The 15,134-nt window shown below is 31.4% G+C and overlaps 1 protein-coding gene and 1 long non-coding RNA gene across 3 annotated transcripts in view; both read left to right on the top strand.

Moving 5' to 3' along the window:
* LOC126928219 (UBA-like domain-containing protein 2) overlaps positions 1–15,134 on the top strand; it is an 83,042-nt gene that overhangs the window by 40,531 nt on the left and 27,377 nt on the right. The gene's annotated exons all lie outside the window — the stretch shown is intronic.
* LOC126928236 (uncharacterized) lies at positions 1,423–13,622 on the top strand. Its single transcript, XR_007716468.1, has 3 exons — positions 1,423–3,446; positions 12,060–12,346; positions 12,430–13,622. It is a non-coding gene; the product is annotated as an uncharacterized LOC126928236 (long non-coding RNA).

Here is a 15,134-nt window from a genome sequence, read left to right on the forward strand (position 1 = left end):
GCACTGTCATGAGACCGGAATGAGTCGTAACTATACGGTCAAATTTGAAAATGTATATAAAAGTGACATGATGTCTATCGCAGCTATATATTTAGTAAAAACTTAGTATACGATACGAATAATCAAGTTACGCGTATAATAAGCGTTAAATATAGCCCCATTGAATATTGAGGTTTATTAACCCTTTAAGTGTTTTATTTTGAACGCGTGCACCTGTGTGCGTAATTATTCTTAAGAGCGATGATGAGTGCACTTGACGAAAAAAAAAAGAGTAAAGAACACTCTTGTAAAATTGAAATAAATTCTAACGAGATGGCAAATTTTTCTAATTTGCCTATTTTTTTGAAAAATTTATATTTTTATTGTTCAAATATTCATTAATGCCAATTTTAAATTTGGTTAATATATATTTATAATACTGGATATTTGAAATTACAAATATTTTTATGTTGAATAATCAAATATATCAATAATTGGAAGATAAGAATTATAAATTATAAATTTATAATTGTGTATCAGCCACAACATTAAGATCTTAAAAATCTTCATATATACTTCTGCAGTATATTCTAAGTAGTATCATAGTCTGTAGTATATACTGCAATATTCATACTACATATTACCAGAAATGTACCAAAATATTCCAGATACTATACGAGCGTTGGTGTACATGCCACACATTTATGCCACGGTTGCTAACCTAATCGATAAAGAGTTGCTTATATTTTGTAAGTTCCGTGATTTCACCACAAACTCTCCAGTTACATGCGTTTCCTTGACGACTCATTAAGCATTACAGAAGCTGAACGATAACATTGTATTCGGAACTTCACGCAGTTTACGATACAAGTCTGATATTTGCTATCTCTGGGAATTCAAGTTTTTCTAGCTTGCCCTTTGAAATCAACAGAAAAAATAAATATTTCTCCTTTCTTCAACCTTCAACCGACATCAACCGGTATTGGAATATCTTTTTTTTCTTCAAGTCTTTTGTGTAGCGTTTTAGGTTTGACGCGATGGAAACTATTAATGATGATTTGTATCGCGTAAAGTTACAGATATATATATATATATATATATGTATTTTTTTTTGACTTTTTTTAAATATAATATTTTAAAATAATATATATATACATTATTACTGCATAATGCACATCCCTTACATGCAAGATATTATGATACAAAACAACTCGAAGAATTCTTTTGACATACACATATATGTTTTCTACACTTAACTATATATATAAAATAGTTTATATATATAAATAAATAAAAAAAACCATATATATATATATATAAGAGTAGAAAGTATATACGTGTCAAAAAAATTCTTCGAGTTTTTATATCATAATATTTTACATGTAAGGGATGTACATTATGCAGTCTTTTGTGATTGATCGTAACTAAAACAATAGCAAACGTATAACTGAATCGTAATATTAGGTCATCCCATAAGTTCGTGCCGACTTTTGTGTATACATTTCATATTTTAAAGAAAAACAAGAGAACTTTTATCGAGACGGAATAATGGCCCTATCAAAAAAATGGGAAGAAGTTGTACAACGAGAGGGGAATTACATTTTTTCATGAAACTGAAAGGTATGTAAACAATCTTAACATATATAACCGCTCGAAAAACGGCACGAACTTATGGGATGACCTAATATATGCAGATTCTGTAGAAACGAATTAAGCGTCCAAAACACTTCTGCACGGTATGTAGTGTACGTTCAACAAACAACTGTTTCACAACAAATATTTCTTGCGCGCCACGGATATCAGATGTTATCGGTGTTAAGCAAACGTCGGTTGGCCCAAGGTACACATCTGTTGCACGATGTCTTATCCAAATTTAAAAAGACTACTTTATCAATGTTGCAAATGTTGTAAATAGAAATAATACATCGCCGCACGAAAAGATAATTCCATGCGTTCGGCGTAATAGGGGCGCGAATTTCGTAAGAACAAGCGTATGAATCATAGCGAATAATACGGACAAGCTGTAGACAAAACGAGGCACTAAAAATAATAATTCATATTTGAAGCGAGACTCTAGGAGAAGTTCTGGGCGAAACGTGGAAAATTAAGGTCAAGGTGCAATGGCGAGTCGAATACGTGCCATGTCAACCCGTTACAGTTTCTAGCGTCAACTGGTTCAAACTCATTTCTTCTTTCTGCAAACAGGATTACTCGTTCGCGCTTGCTCAAACGAATGCATTTATTCTTACTTTCTTCACTTTTTTCTTCTTTCTTTTTTTCCCGCGAATTACGTGATATTCACAAATTGATATTATATTATATTACTATAATTTATTATTTTTACTATAATTATATTATACAACTGATATTATATATAAAACGTTACGGTCGAATCTCGCGCAGACAATATCGTGATTTTCTTTCCTCATTTCGACCTAGACTCTTCACAAGAATTTTTTTTTTTAGAGAATTTTTCTTATTTATCGCTCATTGCATTCGCAATGGTAAATAGAGGTCACTTTTTATCTGTTTTTCGTCTATTTGTGAAACTTCCATATTTTTGTAAATATCTTTCGCGTGAAACGTGTAATTCGTCTCGTTAGATTCTAACGATAAATGTTCTGCAGAGGAAAACAAGTTATAATTTTGTAAATTGCAATTACGAGGAAGAGAAACATTTTATTGAAAAACAACGTTACATGTACGAATATTTTTATTTATTCTCGTTATATAAGTTTGATTCTGATTGCGTATCATATATTTAGTCACATATTGCAGGTTTCTAGACCTAACTTTAAACGATTTACGCTTTGAGCTTAGGAAAACTAATCTATGTGTAAGAATTCCGAGGAAAATCTTCCGTTTCACGTAATCGTTGCATAAAATATCGCAATGAACGCGCATCTGCTTCTAACGAAGTGGCAAATAAAGAAATCTATAAACGGGAAAGATTTGCATTCAGTTTTTGCTGCTATTTATCGTCTTCGTATCGCGCTGTCCAATCAATTTGTTCAGCGAATTAATTAATATTTCATCACAAGAATACATTCGCATCTATTATTTCTTCTTTTCAATTCAATTTCTTCGTATGCCCAGGTGTTTCCTAGTAGATCGGTAAGTTTCCGATGAATGAAAAGTTTTAATAGGAAACTACGTAAACTGAATCATCAAAATAGAAGGAAAACTTGAAACGTAATTATCATTGTGACATGTTCGTGTAAGTCTTCGGAAAGAAAATATTTACGTCGATGGTTACTCTGTAAAATACTGATTTTGACCATCTTTTTCTGCTTTTAAATCAATTCTTTGATATTAGATATATATTTATTATTTATATTATTTATATTAGATATATATTTGATACTCTTCTTCGTTCTAGAGCCTCGATGGACAATGTCTTTCCACATTTTGTGATTACGAAACTTAAAAACAAGATTTCACAAGTTGTATCTATATGCATGTACTTGGTAAGAATTTTTCACATAGTAGATCGTACCAGTTTGAATTAGATTCGAGCGACGTTCTTTAATTCTGAACGATCAGCCGTGTGATTAAACCGATCGACTCTAAGTTTTATCAGTTTCTCAATATCATTAAAGCAAGATCAACGTTCGATTCTCAAGAGACAAATGACTTATCGTAAGTTTATTTGTTATAAAATAACATAAATAATAATAAAGTCTAAGAGAAATTTGAAAGATGATCAGCCGATCAATGTGGTTTCTAAAATCGATGGCACATTTTTATCTCATTCGTATCTTATATCTTATTGCATGTTTTATAAATAATCGTATATTCTGAACATTAATTAAAAAGAAGTAATTTAACTTCAAACTCTTGTGGGTCTGAAAAAATAATGACACCAATTACAAGCAATTACGTTTCAATACAACGCAAGCTTTCACGTTAACAGCGACAAACGCTGCAATTCATTCGCGCAGAGATGGTACTTGCTTCGAAAATTCATGTTCCGTGGTTAATTACGAAGATTCGATAATAATATGAAAACGATAAAAAAATTTTTAAATACCGTCTCTTTCATTAAAATAGAGATATTTAAAAAATTCTCTTCGCAAAACATTTACAGACTTTGTGACGGTTGACAGTGTATTTATTGTTGTTATTTAAAGTCGATTTTGCAACGATAGAATCGGACATGATAAAAGAATAACAAAGATATTAAAATACGTAAATAATTATTGCGCTCGAATTTTTGTCTCTGTTTCAAAATTTCCCTGTTTTATTGGCAGCAACATTTGGGCCATTAGCGATCGCAGTTAACAAATAATTAATAAATATACAGGTAAATATAATTAATAAATACAGCCAAAATATAGTTGCAAAAATTTCAGTACACTGCAACATGGATTTGCAGCCCGTGCCATTTCTTTACCATTTTTATTGATTTCGTACAATCGACTCGTTGATTTGCTTCTTTCGCGTTCACATTGCGGACAAATTACGACGGTGCGTTCAATTGAGTTTATTTCGTTCGATTAAAACACATTGTGCGAGTAGTGTATCGATCTTTGTCTCGGTTCGATCATGGTTCTTTCTGAATAGTAAAACAGTGCAGAACAGTACGTAGTATTCTATATATAGTACGAAGTTAATACACAAGAATTTTGCAATACGACTATCGAAAACGCAGTACACGGCTGGTCAGCTTAATTTAGTGGACGATATTTTATTAAATACGACACAACATTGTTAGCGCGAGAATGCAGCTGGCGCTGTTCCTGAATCGTCAAACTCAGATGACTGTAAAGATAATAATAGTCCTTGCTGTTAGTAGAATAGTCAAGCACGACTTTCCGGACAGAATATGTAATATGTCTAATGACAGACGTGTTCAAATTCAAATGTTTAACTAAACAGAAGTATTATTCGTTCGGAAACTTTTTAATTTCTTGTGATTAAACGTATTGTGCCTTTTGGATCATTTTCGACCGAGTCGTACCTTTCTTACATTTGACAAAGATATGAAAGAATTATTATTACAGACGGTGAATGTTGACGCATTTTTATATTTTTATGATCCTAACTAAATAAAGAATTGGAAGCCAGATGGAAATTTGTTTCATCTGTCAAATATTATGGACGTATTATATATTTATGATTATTACGCGCACCCTGTACATTTCTACGCTCTTAAATTTCTCGAAAATGCATAGAAATCGCGTGATTTCTCGTGTTAATAATTTCTATCGTTAGAAAATTTCTTCAATTTACCAGAAATATGAACGAAACGTTGCTTTGTACGCATAATTCTTCCTATCGACAGTGTGCTAACATTGTTTTAAGATAATAAAAATCCTTTCTTCACATTCTTTCTCGTAACAAGTTGGAGAATCGCAACGAAGCTAAGAGAAAAGAAATATGTGAAACTTATATTGACATCATAAATTCTAAGATAACGTAACGTTCGCTTATTAACGCCGTATGAATTATTGATACGACTCGTCTCAGCTTATTTAAACCTACATTATGTATCTAGATCTTTGTAGTCTATTGATGCTCCCATAAGGTTATTGATAATGTGATAATTGTTCCCTGTTTTGTTTTCATCTATAAAACCCAAAAAATGGGAGAAAGATCGCTGCATGAATTTTCCAAACATTCGTAATGTAGCGACACATAAGTCATAAAACGATTCGAATCGAGAGTGACTCATGTTGTTGTTGTTTTGCCTCGGAGTACTAACATCGTTACGATGTACGAAATGCAATAATAAACAAACTCCGGACAAAACAATATCGCCGCTACGTACAACCGTCAACCGGAGTCAAATTCAAACTTTCCGGTACTCTCCCGACCAGTATAAATAGACGATCATGCTCTCCAGAAAATTATTATTTGGTATCCTTACAACGAGTAGCATCGAGCGAGCGACGATTACGACTAACTCTCGATTCTGTACTTAGAATAATTTTAAATACATTTTACAGTACCAAGTATCAACTCGTCTCGTTATTGTATAAACCAACACGTTAAATCATCCACCATAGTAACTTCGTGCGAAACCAAGAACCTTTAGCTTCAAAAAGTTTCGCTGTAAAAGCGTGCTAGTATTTCTAATCGACAGTAGTCGCAAAAAGATTTTAGAATTAGGGTCAATAACATTTTCTAAACACAGCGGAGTATGCTAACAGGGACCAAGTGGTTCTGGAATCTCGTTCGTTATATTATCAATTCATTTTATCATACGTTGAATTACATATACAGAGACTGTAAAAAATATTGGATATAAAAATTGTATTTATTGTATCATTTAATTAATTAAATATTAAATTTAGAAGGCGCTATATTTTGGATTATAGCGTTAAAGCGCTATTTTGTGCATTCACGTTTCTTATAAACGCGTAAGAACCAGCAGCCCGCAAATAAGTGTCAAAATTTGATGCTGTTAAAACAAAGCGTAGAACCTACTCAAAAAATGTTTCATTGGAGAGTAAGAGCCACTGTATCTACTCGTATTTAGAGATTTAAATAGGAAAGCTTGAACGAAAAGATGAAAAACACAAGTAGAAAAGCGATACAAAATTGATTTATTTAGTTTCTACACGTTGTATCACCGGTCTAAATTAATAAGTTTGAAATTTTGCTAGCTCATGACCAAGATTTTGTAGCAAAGTATTTAGAATGAATAATCTTCGGATCATAGGCTGCGAGATTATCATTAAGAGGATTATTTTTATCACTATAGAAATCAAACGAGCAAACGAATTATTTAGTTATAGCGTTCGATTGTTGTGGAACAGTTAGTTATAGTTATAACATATCGTCGCTCTAATTCTTAACTGTTCTATCTTCTCTAGATCGTTAACCGAGAAAACTGAGTTTAAAGTTTCCTTTGCATTTTGTTATTAAATTATTGCGTTGCGGAATTAGAATTTGGAAGAACCGAATATTTCATTTATTTACCGTCGCATCGACTAATAATCATTGACACAACTAATTTACATAAATTAGTACAATTAACGAATATATTCGTTATTACATACTTAAGCGTATACATACGTTAAAGTACGTAATACAACGATTATTACAATGTTTTAAACGACTGGTTATTGCGCGAGCCGAATATTTGTTGCTTTCGTAGAAGCAGAATTTTCATATCGTCGTGAATTTGTATTCTCTGTACAAATGAGAAGTCTTACACGTGCATTGATTAGTTACATTTTTTTTTCTTTCTTCCTTTGAAAAATAGAGTCGTGAAAGTTAAGAACTAGGACGACGATGCGTCTTAACGACTAATCAATACCTAATTTGATCAGTGACTTGTTTAGAGCATTAAAATATATAACAAAGCTAGTTAGACACGGTAGAAATAATTCTGCAGTGGAAAGCGATATTTGCAATTTTACAACTGTTTGCTCAACTTTGCTATCTTCTATGAACTAGTTCTCCTTAACTTGGCAAAACAAGCTAACGGTGTTGCAAATGCAGCTAATGAATATTAAATTTCATTTCCTTCGATGAATGACAGGTTTAAAGCAGCGAAGTCCGTTTGGCTTTGATTAAGCGACCGATATACTTACATGCACTCTTATTACTAGCTGTCGCGCAGAATAAAGCAGACAGATACGTTGAAAATGATCGTTGCACGCGAAAATGATTACAGGCTTCATCTTGACACGCGTTCCTCTTAAATCATTTATTTCATCATACTGTTAACTTTATAATAAAATAATACGTAATATTAGACTAAAACGATATAACGATAACATAATATAAAATCATATTATTTTGATATGTTATTCCGAATAATATGTATATTATTATTATTATATTATTATTATTAGAATAAATGTATATTATTATTATTATTATTATTATTATTATTATTATTAGTGAATTACTTTATAACTTGAAAATTAAAGTCGTTTGTGCGTATAAGAAAAAGTAGTTCAGCAAAACTCTCATAAAAAGAAGACTAAAAAGAAAACACCCCACTGACCTCACTAAAGAAATAAAATAGTCAAACTTGAAAATGGTATCCTGCTGGGGGTAGTCATCCATGTGTTATTTAGCAATTAAGCTGGAAAAATTTACCGAATATCCAGCTGGACAAATTGTAAAGTACAAATTAAATAATAAAAAAAAAAAATCGACATATATTCGACAACATACTTTAAGGTGATCAAAATCGGTCCGGTTCTCCCTATTTCCAACAATTATCTTAGTTCGTCGTAAATTATACATAGTTCAATCAATTGAAATAACTTTCGAAGAATTCCGATCTGACGATCACTTAGATATTTTTTCCAATAAAAATGTATTCTTCGTTTACTAACTAGAAACTTCTGCAATCATAAAATTAAAGTCAATGACACATCGATTTCAATTAGTTGAATTTTAACTTTTTCCAAGTACGAATATGACAGATTATTTGTAATAAATAGAAAGAAAAAAATAGAAATCCCTATCGACTTCTCCAACAGGCTAAAGGATAATTTGTCAAAACTATTGTCTCTTTGAATTGCTACAAGAAATATTGATTTCAAATTTGAAACACATAGCTTGCTTGCTTCTTTGAAGCTGTCTAATCGATTTTGACAAACGACACTATTGTACATAATCGTATTTTATATTGAATATCTCTATATAACGCGTAAAAATTGCCTTGTCAGAGTAAAGAAAGAAATATTGGGTTGGAAACTATGTGATTGCAGATTTTTTGCCATTAGGTGGTATTGACAAAATCCGCAATCACTTAGTTGCCAACCCAATATTTCTTTCTTTACTCTGACAAGGCAATTTTTACGCGTTATTTCATTGTTTGGCATTATCGGCTTAATGATAAATTATTCGCTTCTTACTAAATCTCACTTATTTTGAATGAAACGTTCGATATGATCACCTTGCCGTAAACGATACACGTTGTGTGCTCAGTGAGTCACATTTTTGAAACATATACGTAGTTTCACAAATAATCGCATTGTAACGTTTTTGGTTAGTTGAAAATTAGTGACGTCCAACGACTTCATTTTCTGTTTCAACGAAACAACGACGACGTTACGCGAACTATCAGTAATTCAGTACGGTGAATTATTTTCCATTAATTTACATGAAATACAAAGTGCGTATTTATTCGTCAGCCTCAGTTTCTTCGAATATAAGGAAATTATTTTCTATCGAATGTTCAGCATTTCGATAATATCTCAACCTTGTGCAAATCATTTTCAATTAACATACAACGTATCCATTGTTATTATTGTACATCGTGTCTTAATTAACCTTCATTAACCTTTCGTTTCGCTGTTTATTTCCGAACCTGTCAAACCGCTTTTAAATAATACGCTTGTTCGTCATACATGTACAGTATATAGCTGATATTCAAGCCGCAAATAATCTATATCAGTCGTGTTGTAATCTAGATTTTTCCTATATCTTGGAAATATACCACCTAATGACAAAATCCGCAATCACTTAGTTACCAACCCGATATTAACTGTATCGGAAAATATCTCGGATAAAAATCAAACGATTTTCGATGGGAGCTGTTTTGATGTTATTAGCTTTTCTGTAGGCGGGCACGTGGAAGTGATATGTAGCTCAATTGTTTGTTCTTAAAGGGTGTCATATATCCTTTTAGTACGTTCATCGATGTAACTTTACATTCTCCGTGAAAAGTTATTAACCTGCGTATATCGAAAAACTATTAATTTAGTAGATATTTGAGTTTGTAAAGCTTATCGTATAAAAGACAAAGAAAATATTAAATGCAAAAGCAGTGGCTCACTCTGTATACGAAATGTATGGAAAACCTGTGCGAAACACATATTTAGCTTTGGAAGCTTTTAACTTTGTAGTTAATAAAGAAATTTTCATAAGCCGAACTGTATTTGTTAGTTATACTTTCATAATGAAGAAAGGACGAAGATAAAATTAAATATAATAATGTAAATATAAAATAATATTAAATAATTCCATGTTAATACTTGAAACAACAACAAAACGAAATCTCTGTTTTTTCGATTTTGCCCGATGTGGTGGATAAAACCATACACGTTATACGATATTGCCTCTAATCTAAATTAACAACGATAACATCGAAAATGATTAAGTTCTGTTCCCCGGCTGGTACAACCTTCGTGCGTCCATCTATTAGGGGAAGAGTCGTACAGTACCGACCGTAAACCTTTTTGTTATATTTCGGACCAAAATCGGTAGAAATCAACATTTAAAAAATAAATTTATAGTAAAAGTGGAAGCTAATAAAAAGAGGAACAAAATTAATTATAATTAATTTCGTGAAATTCAATGATAATAATTGGTAATTTGCAAGAGTAAAAATGTTGTAATTTGTAGGAAACGAAAAATTATCGTTCGGTACTGACCATTTATTCAATTGGATTTTTCCATCTAGATCGATGAATGATGTTAAAAACAAAAAAGAGACAGTGAGGTGGTAGAACACACATTTTTATTCAAATTTTATTTTTACATATATCATCAGTAACATGATTGCATATTTTTTTGGTCTGTGAAATTGACGTGTGCCCAGCCTTCGTATTCGTCGTTTCTTGGAACATCGAAAGCCTCAGCTGACATGTCTCTGTCAGGATTATACATTTAATATCGAGGCACGATCGAAACGAGAACAATTCCGAAAATAGATACTGTCATATCGTGAAGCATCTACCAATAGTGTGAAAAAAAACCCTGTTTTATACCTATCCATATATATATAAACAACGAAATTACAGCAAACGACAACAAACAACAACAATGTGATATTACTTTAATGATAAAAACACCTACGTACGATTTAATAATCGTAAATGAAAAATAAAAGATTTAAGGATTTATTAGAGACATAAAATATACACAAGAACAATCTGTTGATATAAGTAACAAAACTATCTAAAATAAAAAACATCATTCATTTTCTGAAGAAGTTAACAAGTGAAAATGGACTGGCTTTCACAAAATTTTCTTTATAACAGTTTTTATGTATATCACAATGAAAGCGATATGTATATTTTTTAATACTTTCTAAATGTTATATATACGTATAAACGTATATGACCGGCCACGGTTTCTCCTGTGACGCCACGGTGGTAATTGGTGACCGGAGCGCTTGAACTTCTTATAATTGTAAAAATTGAATGAAAATTGACAGTTAGGGCATTTTAAATATAACCGATAAATAGAAGGTACTTTGAAATAAAAAGTGCCCTATTGAACAATTAAGGATTTTTATTAAAACATCAATAAAAAAGAAATGAGGACAAATCTTGTATCTAACGGTGCACTGTGTTTGCATCCATATCTTTGAAGGGTAATCTACGAATATTATTATAAATACAGCTTAGAAAATAATCGTAAATGCTGTTTTATAATCATATAATTGAAGTTAGAAGTGTGCACATACCTTACTATTATACATAGAATGAGCAAATACCGTTTACTAATATCTTCTACACTTTTCAATAATATATTCTGGACGTTTTGCTTACGACGAAATAACGAATGCGAATGGTTTGTTGAAATAAACGAAGCCTTGTTATAATATGTCGCTATCAATTGTTACCAAGGCGCTACGGTGGTCACCCGTAACCACCAATAAGATAAACGGTCCATTGGGGAAGAATGTTGTCTTACATCATCAATTTATTATTATTCTGCTATTATATGCTTTGAATAATAAAAATACTCCCGTGGCATCCTGAGCGAAACAAGTGATTTCGGCGTGGCAATCAAAGTTTTAAAGACCCGTGTCAATCATCGGTGTTCGTGGCGATCCGAGCACCGATAATCTAAACATTCCTCAACATCGAACAGTTGATGATCGGTTTTAGTCAGTCGCCGAGCAAGTGTCAAAAGGTCTAGATCCGAGACTTCGGTTTCCTTGATCACATTTAAATAGCTAAGTAAATGAACGTGGCTCGCTTCTTTTTTAAACTAGTACATATATATTACTCGTAACTCATGCGCCAGTCTTACCATTAGTAAACTTTTTACATGATTTGTAGTACTTATTTTACTACCATTCGCTCGATCCATTCATTCGTTCCACTTATTCGTACACATTTATTCGTATTTGTCCCCCTCGCTTTCAAACAATGTTCTAGCGGAGGCACTGGGCAATTGGGTATTTATCCAGCGGTGGATATGATCTACATAGCCTCCTTGGTGACGTTATCGTACAGTCTTTTTACCATAAGATTTTCGCGCGTGTTGATAATACTCGCCCAGTATCTTTCGATAATGGTTTTAAGAATTCGTTCGAACTAATGGGACAATGTCTAGATTGTTGTCTGTATCATTCTTCACGTACGTAATACGGAAAAACATCTCCACGATCCCCAGACATAGACATTGATGAAAATGTACGAAAACATTTGAAACGAAAAATACGGTAAAATATAATATTTTTCGTTATATATATGTGTGTATAATATAGTTAGTTAGTATAATTAGTTTTATATTTTTATCGTACAGATTCAGGAGATTCACGAGCCAGGAAATAAAATATGTAACAATCTGTGTAGATGGATTCACAATTCCGTGGATGTGTAGACTATTTTGAACGAATTTTGTAGAACTATTTCAAATTTCAAATAAAACTCGTAAGTATGGAAGAAAGTTACATATGCTGAAAGGAAAGGACGAATACACTGTTTTTTAATTTATGCCGGTGTTAGAGATAACAAGATCAGACGACAAGGGCACGCTAGTAAAGTTATGCATAAATTTATGGACAACCTGAAACATTCAGGTCAGTTTCTATATATACATAATTTTTACAGCAGCATATAATTTACCTCCAAGTTGCTTCAAGGAAAAGCTTACATGATTCGCATTCTTGGAGCCATTGGAAAGCCAATAATTCTACCTTTGTTATGAAAAGGAAACTTTCTGATGGAAAGATGATCCAACAATGGACCGATGATGCAAATGGAAAGATGAAAGAGAGCTACACATTGACTGTATTCTCCGCATTTTGTATAGCAAAAAACCAGAACCGTGTGCTGGTATAATAAATATATGAAAAGAATGGATCAACTTCTTTCGTACTATGTTAACGCATGAGAGTCACCAAAATGATATAAAGAGTCAGGATTCCATATTGCGGAAATAATGCTGCTCAATTCTTTCTTACTATTTAGAGGATATAAAAATTAATTTCGCTGTAAAATTATAAACATTTTGACCTCAACCTGCTTCTCAAACTAATCTTGCAGCATCGTTCAAATTTTTGAGACAGTAATCGTTTACCAGCCTCGTGGAAAAAAGAGGCAGACAACAATAAAAAAGAAAGAAAAAGACACGAGAGATAAAACATGCCGAGTATGTCAATCACACCAAAAAAAAAGAGAGAGAGAGAAAAGGATAATTACATTTTATCCTGGTTGACCAGAGAAGCCAGGCTTACGCCTATCAAGTTTTACCCAACTTTACAGGAATTCAAAATTTTATAAAGTCTTGTTTTTGAAATTAAATGTCTGCAAATGACAATTATGATTATAATTCCATAAACAACAATTTTGAAAATTATTACGACAATTCTGTAAATGAACATTTGTAAACTGTAATAATAACAACGATGACAGTTCTGAAAATAAAGATTAGAAATATTATATGTATAGAAATATATATGTATTATATTATACGTAGAAATATTATATGTTAAATATGTATATTTCTTTTTCCTCTTCAGAAACCATAGTTTGCATTAAGGATTTATTTAAACGACAAATCCCATACCGAATAGGAGCTATAATTTCCACGTTTTGAAGAAATGTGATAAAAGAGCATTTTCCATTATTAAATATCTTTGGGAATACGTATAATGACATATTGATACTAAAAACGTGAAAAAAGAAAAATTCATTTCTCCAGGCAATGGGATTGGAAAAAATATATATTTTTTTTATTATATATATATATATTTTATAATATATATATATTACTATATAATTATAATTATAATAATATAATTATAATTGTAATAATAATTATATATAATAATAATTATAATATGTAATTATATATATTTATTTATATATATTTATATATATTTATTTTTTTATATATGTATTTGCAATCCCATTGCCTAGAGAAATGAATTTTTCTTTTTTCGCGTTTTTAGCATCAATATGTCATTATACGTATTCCCAAAAATATTTGATATAATATAATATTATATATATAATGGCCACGGATGACAGCCCATCCTCAATGTCTTTAAGAATTACGTTTTGTTTATCGCAATACACGTGTAAAATAATCTGACACAGCGATGATAACGGTAATAAATCAAATTTAATAGGAATTATAATATAAGAATGAGTATGTTAGTTTAAACGATTATTGTCGTCGAGAATGATTATCGGTAACAAAAAAACACACACATAATTTTTTTATCTATGGTGGTTATTCGTAACCAAAAGAAGTTCCATTATCGATAATGGTTAGATATTAGTAGCCAGAAAAATTTCTATCATCGATAACGGTTACTAATAACCACAAAATGTTCTCATCGTGAATAATGGTTATTCGTAACCAAAAGCAGTTACTATAATTGTGTAACTGTAATTTTATTAATCTTTGCTTACCAGCTATAAAATAAGATTGATTTACGTGATTCATATACTGAAACTTATTCTTATTAAACTTACTCTTAATTATACTCTTTCTAACTGTATAATTGTATTTCGATAACTATGTAACTATCGCAGTAATAATAATATAGCTGTGTACTGTGATACTACTTTATCAAATCTACATACACATGTATATACACACAAAAGACGTAAAACAATTAGAAGTACGCGAAGGTAATGATCCTACCAACCTACGTAAATTAGTTTTAATTAACGATCGCTAATGACTATTAATCGATGCTACAATAATTAAATAATAATAAATGTTGACCATCTATGGTGATTATTCGTGATCGGAATGCTTAAAAGTTGATATTTAAAACGATGGAACGATAAAAAGAATTACTATTTTTTAATCATTTGATTTGTCGAAAAATCTCTTTTGAGATCTAGCGACAGCTATGAAAATTAGCCGTTTTTTATAGACATTTCAAGCATATCTTTTCGTCGCTGACCGCACGACGACAATTTCCAATAAACGTTTTCGAATACAAAAGAAAAGAGAAAAAAGAGAAAGACTAAGGTAAACGGAGCGATATC

The sequence above is a fragment of the Bombus affinis genome, chromosome 2, assembly GCF_024516045.1.
Source record: "Bombus affinis isolate iyBomAffi1 chromosome 2, iyBomAffi1.2, whole genome shotgun sequence".
Classification (NCBI taxonomy): Eukaryota; Metazoa; Arthropoda; class Insecta; order Hymenoptera; family Apidae; genus Bombus; species Bombus affinis.